The following is a 21,027-nucleotide window of genomic DNA, read 5'->3' as shown; positions in this document are numbered from 1 at the left end:
ACACCACTATCATCAAGGCTGTGAGTCTTTCCTATATCCTCCCTCTGCGAATCGTGCCACTTTTTAAAGGACAGGTGTTTCTCCAGTTTAGACACATTCTGAGCCCTCCCACTCTCACATCCATTCTGTCTCTTGAGTCTTGTCAATTCAACTTCTCCTAGCCAGGAAGATGGCTGTTTCTAACCAAAAAGCTTAGGATGTCAGCTTTTCACGCATGGCAAAAACAGAGACAGACAGAGATAGAGACAGAGAGATAAAGGTTGAGGCACATAATGTCCTAGGATTTTCCCACTTCATAGGTATTATTATTATACTATGACCTAATTTGCAACAGCCATGCCTATCTCTCCATCTGTACAATGCCCTACTGTGTGCATTCATGGCTTGGGTAGTGAATTAGAGCCTAATCACGCCTGCTTTAGGGTTGAGGCCTCCAAGTCCAACAGCAAGGAGAGCACAGCTGGCAAGTTCCAGCTCCACGTCAGTTACAACACGCAGTAGAGTCTCCTACAACTAGGCTACAGTGATGGACTTTTCCTTTTTTTTTTAATCCATTAATACATGATTTGTACTAGTTTTATCTTGTTTTTATCTTTACCTTTTTCGGTATTCTTTTAAGATAAATGTTTGGCAGCTTTCTTTAAACTATCAGCCAATTTAAATAATTTTTTTTGTTAAATTTACTTATCATATTCCTTGAAAAAATTAAAAATTTCCTTTAGAAGTTCTCTAGTAAAGTGAATTTGCCAGTTCATACTTAATACTTTACTTATGAAACACTGAATATTTCTGAGTCTTCAAATATGTGGTATCTTTTTGATAATTCAACATATCTTGAGGTAAATTAATAAACATTTGCACCTCTCCTCTACCGACAGTAAGGCTGCCCACTTCTATTAAAATTTTAAACGACAATCCAAGTAGCAATACACTGAGACGTCTTACAGGTAAATAACCTCATCTTCATCTTAAAGAAAGCAATACTGAGTATGATGCTGAGTTCACTGCCAACTGATTACTAATTTCCTTTATTCATTCAGGGACATTTTTTCAGTTACAAGCATTTTATAAATTAAATTTTATTATTTGAATTTAAGTTCTTTTATTGTACGTTAAATGGGTAATGACATTTACTTTGCCATGTTATTTTTTAACTTGTCATCTATAGAATGTATTACTGAGTGAGCATTCATGTTTGTCATATAAAGTTTCTTCTTTAATTGTATTATTTGAAATATGCCATTAAAGACATATTTAATATACGATTAGTCTGGGAAATTTTTCAAAACTGATACATAAGTGAAGTTGAACTAATGCTGTTCTATCTTATTAAATCTGTATCTTCTGAGGTATACATTATTCCATTTTACAAATGAGGAAACTGGGGGTCAGAAAGAGTACTTAAATTATTCAAGTTCACGTTTATAATTTAAAGTGATCAAAGTCAAAGAGAACTATGAAAAACATAAATACAACATGTTTTTTGACCATCACTATGCATTAAAGGTGGCAAAGATAAAGAACCTAACTTTGAGGAGTGTGCAGTTTTGTTACTGACAATCATGTGAGCCCCTCCCCCCGCATATGATGTGCTCAGTGTCTTAGCAGAAAGGACTGAAAAAGGGGCAGTAAGAAGGAGGTAAAGTATAGTCATATTAACCTGCCTGGGAGGTGAAAACAGAAGTAGTGAAGTCCAATGCAAACAACAGGCATCTTTTAAAACACAATCAAAATTTAAAAGTAAAAGAAAAAAACTGGAATTTCCCCACCTACTAACTTCAGAATGCTTCACATTAAATACACGTAGATATGGAAATACCTAGAAGACTTAATGATATCCATCAAACCTGAGTGGGATGAGAAATGTAGCCCACTTGGAAAGCAGGCAATGTTCACAGTTCTCTTGGTTATTTATGACCCATCCACACACCAAAACAGAATCCCCAGATGCTTCCTGATTGAGATTCTGAATATTGTACCTAAACTAAACACAACTCATGAAGTACAAGTTGGAGAGAAGCTAGACAGGACAAGGTGAAATAAACAGCCACTTACTGGATTTGAACTGCTACTCAGACCTGAGCCAATGCAATTTATTTCTGTCATTTAACACTATCTTGCAATATGAAATAAGCTAACAAAACGGAGAACATCCTTGAAAAAATTACTCTTCTATTGTTTTTCCAACTATTTGCAGACTATATCAAAATTGGCAGTGGAATCTTTTTAGGGATTTATATGGCATTTATTATTAGTCTGGCTACCTAGTGTAGCACAGATGCTTGACACAGAGAATGCCAAACCAAAAGCTGCGTTTTGGCCAGCACCAATAGATTGGGGGGGGGGGGTGCATGTGTGCAGGTGCATATTATTCTTTAAAATATATATGGCACTGACATACCTAACAGAAAATGGAATATACTTGGACTAGGCCATCATGACTCAGCCAAATTGCTAGGTGAAGCTTCAAAGCCGATGCTAAATCAAGGCCTAGTTTAATCTCACTCCCTAACATGCTACATGATAAAACTCAGGCAGCCAGATTCCAGGAGGTTGTAAGAATGTTAAGCACAATAGCTACTATCACTTGTATCAGTTTCCTGCAGGGCTCCTTCGGAGGGAAGGAAGTGGGCACTCAAAGCCAACAGCACGCCACTTGCAGAGCTGCAGCTGTGTTAGCCGCAAAGAATCAGCCTGCTCAATAGGGTTGAAATGGACATTGCCATTCCTGTTCTGGAAGACTGTTCAAGGATCAGACATAAAGTCCTTTCCCTGAAATCAAATAAAACAAGAATAACTTAGAAAACAAAACTCAGAATACTGAGCTGTCACCCAGAGTGCCAGGCTGTTTCCCACACTAAGGCATAACGTGAACCCCCAGGCTCTGGCCTCGGCCACACGTACATTTCATTCCATTTACTGATTCTAGTACAACCCTGAAAAAGTTGCTTAACGCTTCTGATGCTTTGCTTCCTCTATTTCGCAACCAAAATAATTTTATATTTCAATGGTATTTACGTGTTCAATGACTCTTTACTGCGGCCCTTTCATTTGCCTGGCACTCAAACAGGAAATGCAAGATGACGGCAATTGGCTTGTTATCAGAATTCATACCTAGAATTATTGTAAAGATTAAACCAAGTGATGCATGAGGCAAAAGCAGGCACTCAAAAACATCACTTTTCTCCCTTCCCTTTCTGGAAAAAGGGCATTTACCACCAGACTGTAATTCTCTTTTACACTAGATTTCCTATAATGATAGGTGGGGAAAAGTGAAGTTGTATCAGATGAGATTACTTAAAGGATATCACAGTATTCCCTGGACCTACACAAATATCATGGTGACTGTACATTTACTTAATAGTTATTGAGCACCAAGGATATGCTAGACCTTGTACTAAACATTAAAATATGAAGAATAAACAGAGCCTATAAACTCAAGGGGTTCAAACTTTTAAGGCTCAAGGTATCATTATCATGAGAGCAAAGCATGAGTTAAACCACAGATAAAAATTTATTTATGTTATTATATATAATTTTATAATTATTTTATATATTTTCTAGTATATAATATATAAATATATTTAAATATAAATAATTGACATAATATATGTAAAATAATATGTACTTAATGTTATATATTATTATTAACATATTTATTCAATACTTGCTTTTATTTGAAAAAAGCACCATAGAAGACGTAATGTTGAAAAGCATCATTCCTCCTTCTGTGTCTTATTCCCTAGAAACAGTATTCTATTGCTTATATTTTAAATTCTGTCAGAGGCTATTGTTCTATGACTCTCCTACTCCAATGGTGATTCATCAGTTTCCACGACTAACTACTGATCACCTTGTCCTTGAAACTGAAGGTTCAGCTCACTCATTACATCACACTCCTCTGTATCTTCTCCTTTAAATGTTGCTATCTGCAGTACTGTTTACATGTTATTATGATTGTAACTTTAAATACTTCATTTAAATCCGTGTTCCTTGTTCAATCAACATGCAGTGGTACCTCTTGCCTCCTATTTTTTTAGCAGCCTTGCTCTTTCCTCCACCTTTCTGGCCAATTTCCACTTCCATACTCCATCCTTAGTGAGCTCTTCTTACACAGCCAATGTTAATACATGAATCTGTTTTGCAATTCTAAGCAAGCCTTACATGATTTGTTCTCTAAAAGGTTGAAAGTAAATAAACACGATCTGAGTTACATGACTATATAAATATTGTTCACTACTGGCCAAAAAATATACAAGGATTATATTTCTTTTTCATATGTTCCAATGTCAGGAACCCTGGACTATGTGAGGAAAATATCAACAGTATTCTTATTTAAGACACTCTCTGAACTGTTTAAAATCATGCCACATTTTAGTTTGCTTTTTATTTGGAACATAATTTACTTGTTTAATTTATCCCCAGGTGTTTTTTTTTTCTTAATTTTGTTTTCTACTGAAGTATAGTTGATTTACAATGTTAGTTTTCAGGTGTACAGCAAAGCAATTCAGTTATACATACACATGTATATGTATTTCAGATTCTTTTCCATCATATGTTATTACAGAAATTGAATATAGTTCCCTATGCTATATAGTAGGCCCTTGCCATTTATGTATTTTATATATAGTAATGTGTATCTGTTAATCCAAAACTCCTAATTTATCCCTCCCCTGCCCTTTCTCCTTTGGACACCATAGTTTGCTTTCTATGTCCATGAGTCTATTTTTGGTTTGTAAATAACATTTATATCATTTTTTTAGATTCCACATATAAGTGATATCATATATTTGTCTTTCACTGTCTGACTTAGTTCACTTAGTATGATAATCTCTAGGTTTATCCATGTTGCTGCAAGTGTCATTAGTTCATTCTTTTTTATGGCTGAGTAATATTCCACTGTGTGGACATCTTTATTCAATCATCTACTGATGGACATTTAGGTTGCTTCCTTGGCTATTGTAAATAGTGCTGCTATGAACATTGTGGTGCATGTGTGTTTTCAAAATACAGTTTTCTCTGTATATATGCCCAGAAGGGGGATTCCTGGAGCTACAGGAGTTTTTAATTGCTCTTTTTGTTCCTTATACTATTTGCCTTTACAATATCTCAACGTTTTTCTATTTTTCAACTACGTCATCATTTCCATTGGTTCTCAAAGAGCAAAACCCTTTCGTGAGCTATAAGGTCTAAATTATTTTGATAATGGCAATAAGGCATTATTTGCCTTTTTCACTGTGTGTAAAATCAATGGTGGGTAAAAGTGCTGGCAAGGAGCTGCACTAGGAATCATACTCCTCACTGCTGCCCACTGGCAGGGCAAAACAAAAAGGAAAAGACCATTACATTTAAACATGTTCATGCTGAAGCAGTCAAAATTGTTAACTTTATTAAATCTCAACACTTGATTGTACATCTTTATAATATTCTGTGTGACAAGATAGGAATGCTGATCAAGTCCTGCTGTTGCACATTGAAGTATCATAGAAATCTCAAGAAAAGTCACTTTTATGATTGAGCTGTGAACTTAACCATCCACTTTTTTTCCATGGGAACAATTTTGACATAAAAGAACAATCAAATATTATGATTATTTTGATGCTATAACTTAGAGACATTGTCAAGAAACTGAAATAAATAAGTCTGCCAACTCAACAAGAATTTTAGCTTCTGAATGAAAAGTACCATCTTGGGAAATTTGTATAGTCCATCATTAGCTTAATTCAGTGACATATATTTTTCAAATCACCAATGCATGTTCTTCCAAAATCATGCATGGATAAAAGGTTCATTCAAAATGCAACTTGGACCAGAGCATTTTCAAGTAGCTTTACTGAGGTATAATTAACATACAAAAAAACAGTACATATTTAAAGTACACTACTCACATATCTATATATATGCTCTCATGCAACCATCACCGTAATCAAGAAAACGAATGCATTTGTCTCATCCACAATTTCCTTGTGACCTTTATAATACATACAAATGGTCCCTGACTTATGATGATTCAGCTTACAATTATTTGACTTTATGATGATGGGAAAGAGATGTGTGTTTCGTGGAAACTGTACTTGGAATTTTGAAATGTGATCTTTCCCCGGGCAAGCAACATGTGGTGTGATACACTCTCATTATGCTGAGCAGCCAGCCACAGTGCCTAGTCAACCACATGATCTCCCTGGCTAACGGCCGACACACTTACAGCCATTTTGTACCCAGGCAACAATCTCTGTTTCTCACTTTCAGTACAGTATTCCATTAATTACACAAGATAGTCAACATTTTATTGTAAAAGGGGCTTTGTGTTAAATGATTTTGCCCAACTGTATGCTAATGTAAGTATTCTGAGCACAGTGAAGGCAGGCTAGGTTAAGCTAGGAAGTTTGTTGGGTTAAGTACATTAAATGCATTTTCAGCTTAGGATATCTTCAACTTATGATAGGTTATCGAGATGTAACCTCATTGTAAATAAAGGAAGATCAATATGTCCTTCTCCTTCTGCCCCCACAAAACCACCCCCTAATTCCAGCCTCACCCTCAGCCAACCACAGATCTACTCTCTGTCACTACACATAACTTTTTAAAAATGTTCCCTAAATGGTATAAAACAGTAGTATTTAGTTTTAAGTATTTCTTATTCCTTTTACGATTTACTCTTTGGTACACAGTTACTGCTGTGTGTTATTTATTTTCCAGATATTTCAATGTTTTCTAGAGATCTTTCTGCTATTGATTTATAATTTAGTTCCACTTTATGTTTAAATAATGTTTTTTGTAAGACTTGCAACTTTTTTCATTTATTGAGACTTGTTTTATGATCCAGAATATAGTCTATCTTAATGTTTCCTATGCATTGTGGGAAGAACTATATTTTGCTGTTATTTGGAGAAGTGCTGTATAAATATCAAAAAAACCAAGCTGTTAGCATTCAAGCTTTTATATCCTTACCGATTTCTACTTGTTCATTTATTTTTGAGAGGGTGGTATTAAAATCTCTGACTATAATTGTGGTTTTCTTTATTTTCCTTCTAATTCTGTAAGTTTTTCCTTCATGTATTTTTTCTCTCTGTTATTAGGTGATAAATATCAGTATTGCCATGTCATCTTAATGTGTAGGCTCTTTATCATTATGTCATAGATTTCTTTAGTGGTTATATTTTTGCCCTGAAATTTAGTTTGTCTAAGATTAAAATAATCATTCCAGCTTTCTTTTGGTTAGTGCTACAATTGACTGTCTCTATTCTTTTACTTTTAATCTATTTGCATCTTTATAGTTAAAGCATGTTTCCTGTAGACATCATATAGTTTGGTCTTGCTTTTATATTTAGTCTGACGTGGTTTCTGATAATTGTGATACATAGAACATTTACATTTAATGTAATTATTGACATGGTTACTTAAGCCTATCATCTTCCTATATGTTTCTGTATGTTCTATTTATTCTTTGAGTTATCTTTCTTCTATTTCTCCCTAGTTTTGTATTGCTGGAGAGTTCTTACCCTAAACACAGCCTCAAAAGGCAAGAAATTTTTTTGACATAATTATGGTTCTAGTGGTTATTAGCAGAGGTGGATAGTACCATCTTTGTGAAGACATTTAATCATCCCATATAATTATTAATGGTGCCAGTTAATTCATTGTAAGTTTTTGCAATACTTATTAAATTACTAGAGTACAGATACTGATTTGAAAACATTTGAAATGACCTTGCTTCTAATTTCCAACAAAAATCTAAAGAACATGCTTTTAATAATTCCTGCTGCAAACCAGTATTACATAACAGATTTCTTGTTGATATAAAAATATAAATATCCCAAGAAACTTTAGATGAACCAAGATACAACAGAGTATGATTTTTCAGAACTGAATAATTTTTAAGAATCATCACAAAGTGCAAATCTATTTCAAAGTAAGTTAGAGGAAGCTGAAAGATACATCGACATTATAAACTCTGAAAATGAAGATACTTGGATGACTTCTGTCTTCATGGCTTATGAGTTTTTAAAATAGGAAGGCCTGTTCAGTAGATTTCACTGGGGCAAATTTGGCATAGACCCTGGCCTGCCTGGAAAAACTCCATTGTACTAATGCATAAAGCAGAGTTAAAGTCCTGTCTCCTTGGCATAGTATGGCCACATAAAGAAGGATGCATATGGCTCCAGTTTAAATAGTTTTTTCCTCAAAAACTGTTCTTTCTGCCTTAAGTACTAGAATTTTTCTCCCTAATAATATTTATTCAGCATATGCCTGATATTTTTAAAAGCCATAGACTCTAGAAAGTAAAGAAAGCAAAATGCAGTATGCCTAGAAAAATAATTAATGAGAACTCTGAAGTGTTTTCTTCAGTGCTGATATCCTAGAGCCTGGCACAGGTTCTTACAAGGTGTACGATGTCAGTAAGTATTTTTGAATAAATAAGTCAAAATATGCCATCTTTCCTTCAGAAGAGAAAACTCTTATGGTATTTTCTCTTACGGACTTTTTCTGACTGCATGATTACTATTCAGTGTAGGAAATATTGAACCTCAATATACAAATTATGCCATTATCTCTAAGAGTTAAACAGGGAGTCACCATATGACCCAATAAGTCCACTTCTAGGTATAAACACCAAAAAATTGAAAACAAGTATTTAACAAATACTTGGATAGTTATGTTTATAGCAGTCTATCTGCAATAACCAAAAAGGTAGGAACAGTTCAAGTTGTCTATCAATAGATGATGAACAGATTCAAAAAATGCTGTCTAAACATACAATGGAATATTATTCAGCCATAAAAATGAGTTAAGTACTAATACATAATTCAACATAGATGATTCTTAAAAGTATTTTATTAATTGAAAGAGGCCAGGCACAAAAGGTCACATATTAAATGATTCTAATTATATTAAATATCCAGAATAGGTAACTCCTTAGAGGCAGAGAACTGTTGTAGGGTGAGGGGGGTAATGGAAAGTAATAGTAATGTTATGGTGTTTCCTTTAAGGGTGGTAAAATGTTTTAGAACTAGATAGAAGTAGTGATTGCACAACATTGTGAAGTTGTGAAGTTACACAATTCCACTGGATTGATCATCTTTGAAAGGGTTAATTTTATATTATGTGAACTTCATCTCAGAAAAAATTTTTAAAGCATCTCTATTTGAAGGCATTAGAGAGTAATCCAGGTAGGACTTGATAACCCCTGGACCTGAGGAGAAAGGAAGTGAATTTCAGTGATTCTGACATTTAGCATTTTTTCTGTATTAAACCATTCGTTGATTTTAAGCTTCAACTCAGAGGCTAAAGTGGCTGAGCTGAAGAAGAAACTGACAAAATCAGAAGCTCAGCAAAACTTTCAATAATTTGATGGGGCTGAGTGTGTGTAGGATGTGGGACAAAAAATCGAGTCCTGTTTCCAGTAATGAAGAAAGGCTCAAACAACCTAGATTGAGGATTAATTAGAAATAGATCAGCCTCAAATAGACAAACTCAGAAAAAAAAAAAAAAGTACCTCATTCCTAATTGAATTAAGTTATGTGGTCCTACCCAAAAGAATGCTAGAAGCAAACCTGAATCCTTTCTGGAGGAAGGTAAAATCTTCGAAGTCTCTAATAATAGTGAGTGTCTTGATCAAGGTAATGAGAGGTAAGATGGAGTGAAAAGGAGGGACTTAAAGTTAACTGAACTGTTTACCATCAATTTAAGTTTGAGAGTCAGAAGGAAGAGGCAATTTGGACTCAGAATTACAATTTGAGCATGTAGGAGGATGGTAGTTGAGTAGGACATAACACAGGGGGAGTAGGTTTAGGAAATTAAAGAGCTAATAAGTTTGGATGGGGATTTATTACACTTTGAAGTATCTATGGATTTGTTCCAGGTGGAGATGTGTCCCGTTACAGGAAAACTGTCTAGGAAAACAATAATTTTAATATGTCTGGACCTGACTCTTTGCATTTGCCATCACTGGGCAGCCTGACTATACATGATGTAAATGCCACCTGTTAAAGTTCATCTCAAAAAGCTGCATGGTGAAAGTCTAAAAACTGCAAATTGTCAAGTTGGTAATGAACTCTTTTAAGGGCATAAAAGAAAAAGGAATTTATAAAAGTGAAATGAAAGTATTACTTTACATATTCGAAGTAGAAGTCACAAATTCATGATTTTTTAAAACAAAATTTTGTCTCAGTATAGTTTTTCCATTCAACTGAAAACGATGCTACTGAAATATCAGTATATGCTGGAAATATATACTCCTCTTCAGTTTGCAACTTTACAGAAGACATTCCTGTCTCAGTTCCAGATTACATACAAAGTTTTAATAATATTTGAAAACTGTGTATAACTAAAAGATGATTTGCATTTTCAGTTCTTTTAAAGCCTTCATCTAATTTGTATTTTTGTGAACACACTAAATTTTACTTTATTTTCTTCTCTCTTTCTCTGTCAGCATATTTACATAAAAATCCCTTTCCAAGGAATTTTACTTCTTGCCATTAAGAAAAGTGGTTTGTAAAAGTGGTTCTGGGCCTTATAAGGAAATAAACAATTGATGAAAATTGATTAATCCGTTAGAAACAAATTATATAAAGTATTATTATATTCAATATAACACCTTATTTATACCTTATAAATATATTATTTTCTTTATTATGGTAAATAAAGAGTGGCAGAGATCTAAAAGGAATGTCTATATTGAATACATATGCAGAATGAATAAGAAGGGGGTTCCAAACCATTTCATGAGAGGAAAAGTTTACACCTTTATTTTGGTGGAAAAGTCAAATGGTGGGTTTGGGCAATTTTTTTTTTTAATTGAACTATATTCACTTTCAGAAAAGTGGTCAAAGAGGCCAAGAGCCAATCAACAACAACTGCAGAATCCCAGTTCAGCTTCTTAGATTTCAGCTCATACCCATGTTCTCCTCTCAGAGAGTTCCCCATTACAGAGCCTATTTAAAGCTAACCCAAGACATTAAGTGGCCTTGATTCCTGAAAGGAGTTCCTGCAACTACTTGCTGGGCTGTCATAGGCTGGGATGCTCCTGAACCACGTGCTCAGATGGAAGCCATTGGCATTTGGAAAGGACTGGACCTGAAAAAGTAGGACACTGACCTAAGCCTCCAGAAAAAATTCAAGTTAAAAAAAAAGCAAAACCTTAATCTATCAATGAGATAGATAATATAAATTAATAACAAAATTAAGTGATAAAACAAGCAACACACATAACAAGTCACTTAACTCTCTAGACAGATAATCATGTAACAAGGTCTAAGGAGGTAGAGAGTCCTATGCCATCATAAAAGTAATCACTACTCATTGCTGGGTAAAATCTAACATGGCTTATTCTACCTAGTTTTTTTGCATTGCACATTTTATGGTCATGTTGATTAAAGATGTATTATAGGAATTGGCTAGTGAGTCACTCACTATAAATACACATGGTAGATTAATTTTGTCATTTAAATTTAGATTACATGTAGAAGAATTCAGAATCATTATGATATAATGATTTTCTATTGAACCAAAGTGACAAAAGAAGATGTTAAAGGCAAATGCAGAAGGTTACACAGTTGTGAAGGAAACTTAGCCCTGTCAATACTGAGAAGACTGAGTTTTCTTAAATAAGCAAAGCTCTGATAAAGGCAACATGAAACACAGTGAAACACAGTAAACTGTTTTTGTGTGTATGGACGCAAAATCTTTGCTGCCAGGTAGAGTACTTAAATGTAAAGAAAAATCTTAGTTTATAATTTCTTATAAGAGCAGACCAACAATCTAAAATAACTTTGTCCTTTTGACAGAGAAAAAACGAAATTCAAACTTTGTACCAGTGTACTTTTAATATTAAAACTCAATTTTTAGAAACTTGAATAAATCTATCCGAGTCTTAGCAAGCACATATATACAATTTCTTCCTCAAGATGCCTTTTCCACAAATCTTCTACAGTTTTTTTTTTTACATCCATTTAGTTTTGTCCTATTTTTTTTTTTTTCCTTTTTCTCATTCTGGAACAACCAGTCATTTTACTTTCTTTACCTACTTTTTATACATTGTTGTTTCCTTTCACCCTTATTATGTCTAAGTAGTTTTAACTACATATATTTATTAGAATTCTTAATCCTTAGAATCCTTAATTCCTATTGAAAACTCAGAAGTAAGCAATTGTGGACTGTCTGTTACATAAGCACTCTGTGTATTGGCAAATTTATAAAGACGTTTCTTAATTTCTAGAAGGATATTCTTCCTTACACTAAATTTTCTAATGTGGCACAAGTATGTTTACTAGTAGACAAATATTTCTAGTCCCTCAGTAAAAAGAAAGCCAAAAGTGAATAAACTTGTGTTCAGTATTAATGTTTCAGTATTTTATCTTATTTGGAAATGATCCAGATAATCAATGAATATTTATCATTTAATTATCTCTGTATAATTGTAAGATTTTGGAAACTATTTTTCAGTGGACATACTATTAAGGTTAATAACTGTTGAAAAGCTCATTTATAAACTTTTAACTTACATCTATTTAACTTATTTGTTCTTAACAATATGTTTAGATTACCCATGAAAATTTCATTGTTCAACAGTTCTAACATTAAAGAGCTACTATCGTCTTAAGTTTTTCTGCTGACAAATTCTTTAACAGACATAACATGAGCTTATTTGACCTTTAGTAAACCTAGGTAAAGAAAAAGGCAGAGTAAAAGTTAAATGCCTATGTTATATTTAACACTGATAGCACTAAAGACCTGCCTGTTTTACTTAAACCAAGAAACTTAAACTAGCTTTTATCTACTAAAGATTATCCTAACATGAACTGGAAAAACATTTACGTTAGTTTCTATATTTCTGAGAGTATATCTAATTTATATAAACACTTAATTTTCTTTAGGCCAATTGAATAGAGGTGTTTACCAACTATTTTTGGCAATACCACTTGGAGGCAGAAAAAAACCCACACGTCTATAACATACATACAAAGATATACATAAACATAAAGAGAGACACAGAGAGCTTATGGCTCTTGGTTCAAAGAGGGGAAATGGTAGAACATTTACATCTAGAAAGCACAGAGAAAGGATGTCAGTTTTTCGAGGAAGGGCTTTTGTTTCTGAAGTCCAGATCTTTTACAACGTAAGCAAGCCTATGAAGATGAAAAGGAGAGGTCTGGGAGTTGATAAAAAGGACAAGTGGGCTTTGCATTGTTTCTAGAGCTGATTTCTGTTCTTGTAAAGACTGGATTTTTAAAACAAGTACAGTTGGTTTTAATTCCTCAAAGAATTGGTTTGCAACCTGAATGATAACAAAAGGCTGACCCACCCGTCCAACTAATTATCTTCATTTTGCTTCTTTATATCAAGGAGAAGGTCTACAACTAAGAAGAAATGAAAAATTTCCTATGTTTAGATTTAGAACAATGAGTCTTTGGAATGTTTTAGTAAATCTTTCCACAAAGGCTTCAGAATTATGTACCTCCACTGCTGCCATGTACAAAGTTTCATCTTAACTTAGGGAAGGAGGCCTTAAAAAAGTTCTTATCTGACTCTAAACATCAGCTTCAATTTGGCCAACTTCTGACCATAGAGCCACTTTAAGAGGCATCCCCAAAGAAAGTGCAAAACATACTACCCTCCTAAGTTCCAGAGCCACTCCGCCAACAACAAAAAAAAAAAAAAAGGAAGAAAGAAAGAGTTTCCCTGAGAGCTAGCGACAGTTCATAAGACCCTAGCCCAAAATGGAGTGAAACCCATATTTCTGTTTAGCCATATTTTGGGGGCCCCCAACCTGACAGTTATACTGCTGGCACACACAAGAACCTGTGTGCCCCAGTCAGGCAGAAAGTCACATGAAGTTCCAGGACACAAAATGAGACAAACAAGTAGGCATAGCTGTCCCTGGAGAGGAAGGATCAATAACCAATGAGGACCTGAAAGTAAATTTACAAGTCACAATTCAGAGATCTGATCCTTACAATTTTTTTTTTCCTACCAATCTGGAAGGCAGGGGCTGTGTGAAATTTTACCTTCCTCTCTTAACCAGACAACACAGATAGAGATTTGGGAGAGCTCTGATAAGAATATTCATAGTTGACACAACACTGTAAATTGACTATACCTCAATTTAAAAAAGAATGTTCATAGCAGCACCTTATACAATAGCCAAGACATGGAGACAATCTAAATGTCTATCGAGAGATGACTGGATAAAGAAGTTGTAGTATATTTACACAGTGGAATACTACTCAGCCATAAAAAAGAATAAAAGAATGCCATTTGCAGCAACATGTATGCACCTGGAGATCATCATTCTAAGTGAAGTAAGCCAGAAAGAGAAAAAAAAAATACCAGATGATATCACTCATATGTGGAGTATAAAAAAGAAAGAAAAAAGAAAACACTCTTGACTAATGAAATTGTCTACAAAACAGAAACAGATTCACAGACATAGTAAACAAACTTATGGATACCATGGGGAAAGGGGGTTGGAAGGGATAAATTGGGAGTTCGAGATGTGCAAATACTAACTATTCTATATAAAATAGACAAAAAACCGAATTTCTCTGTATACCACAGGGAACTAGATTCAATATCTTGTGATAACCTATAATGAAAAATGTGAAAACAAATACAGTTATGTATATGTATGGTTGAAATATTGTGCTGTATACCAGAAATTTAAAAAAAAAAAAAAAAGAATTCTCACCCTTTGCTGGCTACTGTCAGTTTTCCCAGTATCTCGTCTGCAGGCTCTGGAGCAAGCAGGGTATCCCAGCAACTCTCATCCTGGTCACCAGAATCTGCAAAGGAGGTAAAATAATTTCCCTCTACCTTTATGGTGAGTGATTGGCTGAAACCCCTTTTTCTCTAGAGCACCTCATAATAGGATAAGCTGGTCTAGCTGATCTAGGGGCCGTGGCCACTGTAATTCAAGATTATCTTTGGTAATGTTAGCCTACTTATTCAGCTTTAAAGCAAAATTTTACCCACTTGAGGCCTCTCCCTGGACCCAGTCCAGCTTAAGTCAAACCCAGCCCTACCTCAGACCCAGTCTGGATTCTAGGTTGGACCCAAGCCTACTCTGGCTGGTTTCCAGACCCAGTCTAGATAGAAAAAGAAATTTTCAAATGAAGTCTGACAGCTCATAACACAAAAGCTGCAGAGCTAGGATCTGAGAGCGACTTACCCCCCACCTCCAGAGGCAGCAAGAAAGTGGTGAGCTCAAGGGCCTCACAGGTACCCTCACCTGGCTGCTCTCTGCTTCTGGGGGCCCTTGGGGGTCTCCTTCAGTTTCCTCCTCTGACACCAGCACTGTTAAAAGATTAACTGAGGTACATTAAATTTTTAAGCACTTGTTTGAGCAAAAATCAATTCCATTCAGGCAGCATCCAATCTAGCAGACAGAAGAGAGCTCTGAGAATCTGTGCAAAACGTAAGATTTTTACAGGCAGAATGGAGCAGGGACAGGGAGTCAGACAGACAGGGAAGTGGCTCGGCTATTGCAAAGCTACTTTCCTTTAGGGGCTGGCAAGTATCTATTACCTAATGTACAGAATACCAAACTAGTGCTAATCAGGTGAATCCTGATGGACTAATTTAAGATTCCATTTCTGGCAGAGCCAAAACTATAATTAAGTCTTGGTTTAGAGAATTGGGACTTAGCATAAGCAACTCCATTTTGTTTTTAACACATCTTAATGAACCAAATCCTGCTGTAATATGGAGATTTTTCATGTAAAGATAATTAGCTCCATTAAATTAATTAAACAAGGAGGCTTTTAGACTGAGGTGTCTGTAACACCATGGCCGCCAATGTAAGCAAACCAAAATCTAAGCCTATAAATGCCTCAAGTATATGAAATCAAAATGCTAAGGACAACCAATCACAGCCAACTACGTAGGCTTCAAGCTATAGCCATTCAATAATTTTCTTACTTTGCTTCCAAATTTTCTCTAGGTAAGTATTTCCCCAAGCTCCTGTCAGTGGAGTGCTCCTAAACACTTTTGGTTTGGCGCTGCAGGATTTGAATCACTTTTTGCTCAAATAAACTCCTAAAATTTTTAACATACCTCAGTTTATCTTTTAACAACTCCAAATTACTTTTTATCATTTTTCTGTGTTCTCCTTTGATATATAGTTTCCAGTCCTGTTCATCACCCTGTGTTTGGCAGTAACAACTTTCCAAGTCTTATCTGATCATTCTAATGCATTGTAGGATGAGAGACAAGATAACTGAGCTAGCTGGAATTGGATATAAGACCAAGCTTCCTCTGTTAAGTCTGCTGGCTTTAACAGACCACTAGATTCTTGGTGAAGAAGGGGCCTTTTAAACTCCCTGTTTGTGGCTCTGTTTGCCTTGGCTACAGTGGCCGAAGTTTCAGCTGAGACCAAGCGGCATGGAAATTACAATAATTTGTTATGCTAATGACATTTGCTTTGATATTAAATGGGCTAATAAGGGAAATCCTTCTGCCTAATACACTTGTTTTATGACGAGGCTATTTTTGGAGTGGTCAAAACACAGGCTTTGGGGTTCAACAGATTTCACTATAAACCCCATTTAATGGGTTGCACATGGGTTTAGGCGAGATGCTTTAACTTGCTCAGCTTCCATTGTCTCATCTCACCTAGGACAATACTGGACTCTAATAGAGCCGCTGTAAGGATTGAATGATAGTAATGCATTAACCATATGGCAAACAGCAGAGAGGTCACAGACAGTAAGCAACAACAAAGTTAGACTCACAATAATGATGAAGGCTTCTTACTGTAGTAGATACATCTATACTCATACTTCAAAATTTGTCCGAGAGGTTTTTCTATCTCGCTTTATACCAGTTAGCACAGTATCAAATTAGTGTGCCATCATGAATCTGCAGAATAACTGTGAAGGCCAATAAACTTCTATCTAATTGCTATATTTAAAGAAAATAAATTGGTCACTTTTGCCCTGAAGGGGGCTTAAAAACTCCATTGAGGCTATTTATTCTGATAATAAAATCAGTTCTGTGTAATAACTATGAAAAACTAATTTGGACTAATTTTTCAAAATTAATGGATGTATTTTGGAATTGGTAGTCATATGTTTCAGCTTACTGTTCCTCCTTCATCTACTTTTCAGAAAAAAATATAATTGGAAAGATATTTCAGTGAGGAAATATATAACTTTGATGTAGCCCATATCCTTGATTTCAAGTAAAGCTCTATTCCATTGTTGACGGTGGAAGTCGTTTGAAAGTTTTACAGCTTTGCTATGAGATCTGACCTTTGCAACACCCCAAAAACGGAATGCTTACATGCCATGCTTAAATTCCATTTTACAATACGGTATGCCATTCTTTTTCAACATAGCATAGTCAGTTCAGACAATTATAAGCTTGACACCTGATTTCACTTTAACAGCACCTGCCCAGAGTATAATTAGCAGTCCATTTTTAAAAAAGGATTTCCATACTGCACAGATGGCATTCCTCATACCAGACAAGAAACGATGTATGTTTGGAAACCAGCCAAACTGTCTGCAAAAAATTGTGAGAATTTCAAGACAGGCATCTGAGTAGAAGGAAAAATTTTCCCTTTTCTCCCGAACCATAAATGAACATCTGTTAAAGTCTATTCCCCTTAACTTGTCTTTCTATTTATTCTCATTCAACTTGGTATATTATTAGTACAATTTTAAAGACTCTAACCAAATTTTTGTTTTGGCTTGTGACACCCACATACGGCTCATTAAGAAAATGTTCCAGAGCTGCATTTTAGAACTAATCGAGCTTTTCAGGTATATCTCTGACTGGACCTCATGTTATTTGGTTCCTGAATTAATTCAACAATATTTATTGCTTGCTACAACTGCAGCCGCGCCCCGGAGGCTTAACAGAAGCGGGTGGCTGACAGGAACTCTTGAGCTTGTCTTGTAGAGCAACAGATAGTGAAACAGCTTGTTAAAACCCCTCTGCTTATAAAGGGCCTTCACCGATTAAGCTGGCTTTAGTTATTTATTTTTCTTTCTTTTCTTTAATTGCATACCTTCCAGCTTCAGGTACCTTCCCGGCTTCAACTTCTAGTCCTTGGGTTGTTTTACAGGAACTTGGAGTGAGCGCTGGTGCAGCGGCGAGCCCGCTGAGGCTTGTTGGAACCACCAGCGCTAAAACTGGGCCCACACAGGTGTCTGACAAATGGCCTTGTGCCATCAGAGGACTGAAAAACTCCTCCTCAGATCGTGCGAAGTCCCTCCATTTTGAATGTGTACACGCGTGAAACCCAGATAACGCCTGCGCAGGTCACCTGACTTATCCCCGCCTCCAATCTCCTTCCTCCGTGCCGAAGACCTCCCTGCTTATCCCAAAGAATCCCAACTCCGCGCTTTCCGGGAGGCAGGTCTGAGACTTGCTGTCCGTTCCTCCTTTGGCTGCCTCGTGAATAAACTCTTTCCTGATAGCACGCCTTGGCTTCTCAGCGCTCCGCTTGCTGCGTAAGGCAGAGGAACCTGGTTCAGTAACATAACCATTTAAGCTCAGGGTCTGTGTTCGCAATTGTGCAAATCATGAATTGCATGTCGCCAGGGGGTATCATTTACTTCACAACTACGGTTTAGTTTTGTAACAGATAGGACCCTGTGGGGCCTCCCAGGTCAAACCCCTCCTTCATACCCTCTGCTGTAGCTCCTCTCTGAAGTTCCCAGATAATAGTGTCTCATGTATATTTCCTGAGTTTTTCAGATGCTTAAAACCACCACCAAAGGGAAAAAATTAATTAACTACTTTGATCGAGAGTGCATGGCCCCCCGGACCTTCTGGTGCCTCGGGGTTGATAGCGTTGACTGCCCTGTCACCTTAACATCAAACAATCAGAGAATTGTGCACTAGCTGGTCAAGCACCCTGCCGCCTGCCTCCCTCTCCTGGTCTTTAAATATGCTTTGCTGAAACCCTTTGAGTAGTTTAGGGTTGCTTGGGCATGAGCCACCCCATCCTCCTTGCTCGACCCTGCAGTAAACCTTTCCCTGCTCCAGGTTTCGATGTTTCAGTTTGTTTGGCCTCATGGTTTGTTCGGCCAGCACAGGGACTTGCCTTCAGTAACAGTTTTACAATAAACACTGGTCAGCGAGCGTCGGCATTATTGGCAATACGGGCAATATTGGCAATATTCTGAGGCAGGAGCCCCCTTTTTCTAATTCACACAAATTCAGGATATGGGCTGGTGGTGGGGCTTCCAAGGTCTGTGCAAGGTGCTAGAGACAGAATAAGGAAGTCAATAGACAAAGTTCTTGCTCTCAGGAAGCCTGCAACCAATTAAAAGAAAAAATCAGCAGATACTTAGCTAACAGCTGAGAGAAAAGAAAACAAAAACAAAAACAATACTTCCTTAAGGACTAGAATGTGACAGGTGGTACTGTGTTATTTAAGATCAGGGAATGCCTATATAAGGAAGTGGAGAGCTACAGGAAATGAGGGAGTAAGTCTAAGACAAATGTGGTAGAAGAGCATTCCATGCAGAGGGACTAGGGAATGCAAGGCCCGGATGAGAGAGGCAGGAATTCAGCGTGGTCACGGGTAGGCGGGAAGCCAAGAGCGGTCAGAGCAGAGGCCTTGCAGAAAAAGTGTTGGCAGACAAGTCACCAGGTTGCAGCCAGATTTGAAGTCTTGAGGCCCAGGTAAGGGTTTTAGTTTTTACTCTGAGCTATTGGAGTGTTTTATGCAAAGGAGGGACATGATCTGAGTTGTCTTTTTAAAACATTCATAAATGATTCTTGTGGACTACAGATTTCGCTTGAAACTTTACTATTGCAAAAGTCACCTTGAACCACTTGTTAATCTGATTTCTGCTTTACTGGGACTACTCTGGCTGCAGTGTGAAGAACTGATTAGAGCAGAGGAAGATTGGAAATGAGGAGGACAGCCATTTTCATTTGTTAAATTTCCCTAAATACTATGTGAGTGGCTTTAGCATAGGACCACTGCTCAGGGAGCCACCTAGAACTCCAAGCGCTGGTTGGAAAAGAATAACTGTTTCATACAGCTTTATTAGCGAAATGATTTTTTAAAAATTTGCAGATAACCTTTCTTTAACTTTGAATATGTTCATCAAAATTACTTTGAACATCTTTAAAAGTCACTTTTAAATTATTTTTTTAATAATTTGATTATTGATTATAAAGAATGACAAAGGAAACTGTAGGTATACTCAATTTTCTAAAAGATTTATAAGAATTATAAGAAACAATTTCGAGTGTGATTGAGTAAAAATCATGTAATAGTCTAACAAGCATTTAAAAATCTATTTTCAAAGTAAGAAAGAGGAGTAAAATTATAACGAATGATCAAAATAAACTTCAAAATATGGAGCATGAATGGTCATACTTACTGCTTTTGCCACAGTCTTGCAAATCTGTTGGCAGAAATGTAATGATAGTTGAATACACAGAAATGACGGGCAATAACTGTCAGCCAGCCCTTGTCAAGTGCTTGCTCACGTAAAGGTGCTTTGGCTGCCCCTGCCCAGCACTCAGGGGATGTAAATAGGTTTCTGCATCGACCAAACAGAACTGAACCAAATAAGTACACTGAAGTGTTGAATACACAGTCATTCCAAATGTGCCTGAAGATTATACACTAACAGAAATCAATAACGCATTATATAAAAGGGGAAAGCCCTTATTGAACTTCGCAAGTCATTCCCACATTTACCATATGTGGTGTCATTCAGGAGTGTATTAAAACTGTGGCTGGGATTATTTGATGTGCATTTAGTTTGTTTAAGAAAAAACAAAATGGCAAACTTGGTTCCCAGGTCTCTGACGTGGAAAGTGCAGGCTGACAACCCTAGGTATACGTGGGAAGGAAAAAGTAATTGGGATCATGTTAATAATGAGTTAAAAATACATGGATCAGCTTTTGGAAAAACTTTGTAGTGTTCATCCCTCTGAATCTCGCTGGAAAAATCACTCTAACCACGATTCCATACTATTTTCAGAAAAAGGTACTTTCATGCTATTATAAATTTCCACAGAGCTACAAGGTCTGACACAGAGTTACATAAAAAGGGCATT

At 36.2% G+C, this 21,027-nt stretch overlaps 1 long non-coding RNA gene across 1 annotated transcript; it reads right to left on the bottom strand.

Moving 5' to 3' along the window:
- Positions 1 to 10,658: 10,658 nt before the first annotated feature.
- Positions 10,659 to 18,271, bottom strand: LOC135321750 (uncharacterized). Its single transcript, XR_010381788.1, has 3 exons — positions 18,008 to 18,271; positions 14,687 to 14,780; positions 10,659 to 11,076 (listed from the first exon to the last, which is right to left on the bottom strand). It is a non-coding gene; the product is annotated as an uncharacterized LOC135321750 (long non-coding RNA).
- Positions 18,272 to 21,027: the final 2,756 nt, after the last annotated feature.

The sequence above is a fragment of the Camelus dromedarius genome, chromosome 7 (assembly GCF_036321535.1).
Source record: "Camelus dromedarius isolate mCamDro1 chromosome 7, mCamDro1.pat, whole genome shotgun sequence".
Classification (NCBI taxonomy): Eukaryota; Metazoa; Chordata; class Mammalia; order Artiodactyla; family Camelidae; genus Camelus; species Camelus dromedarius.
The sequence above is the reverse complement of the archived record's forward strand: the minus strand, read 5'-3'. Positions and strand labels throughout refer to the sequence as shown.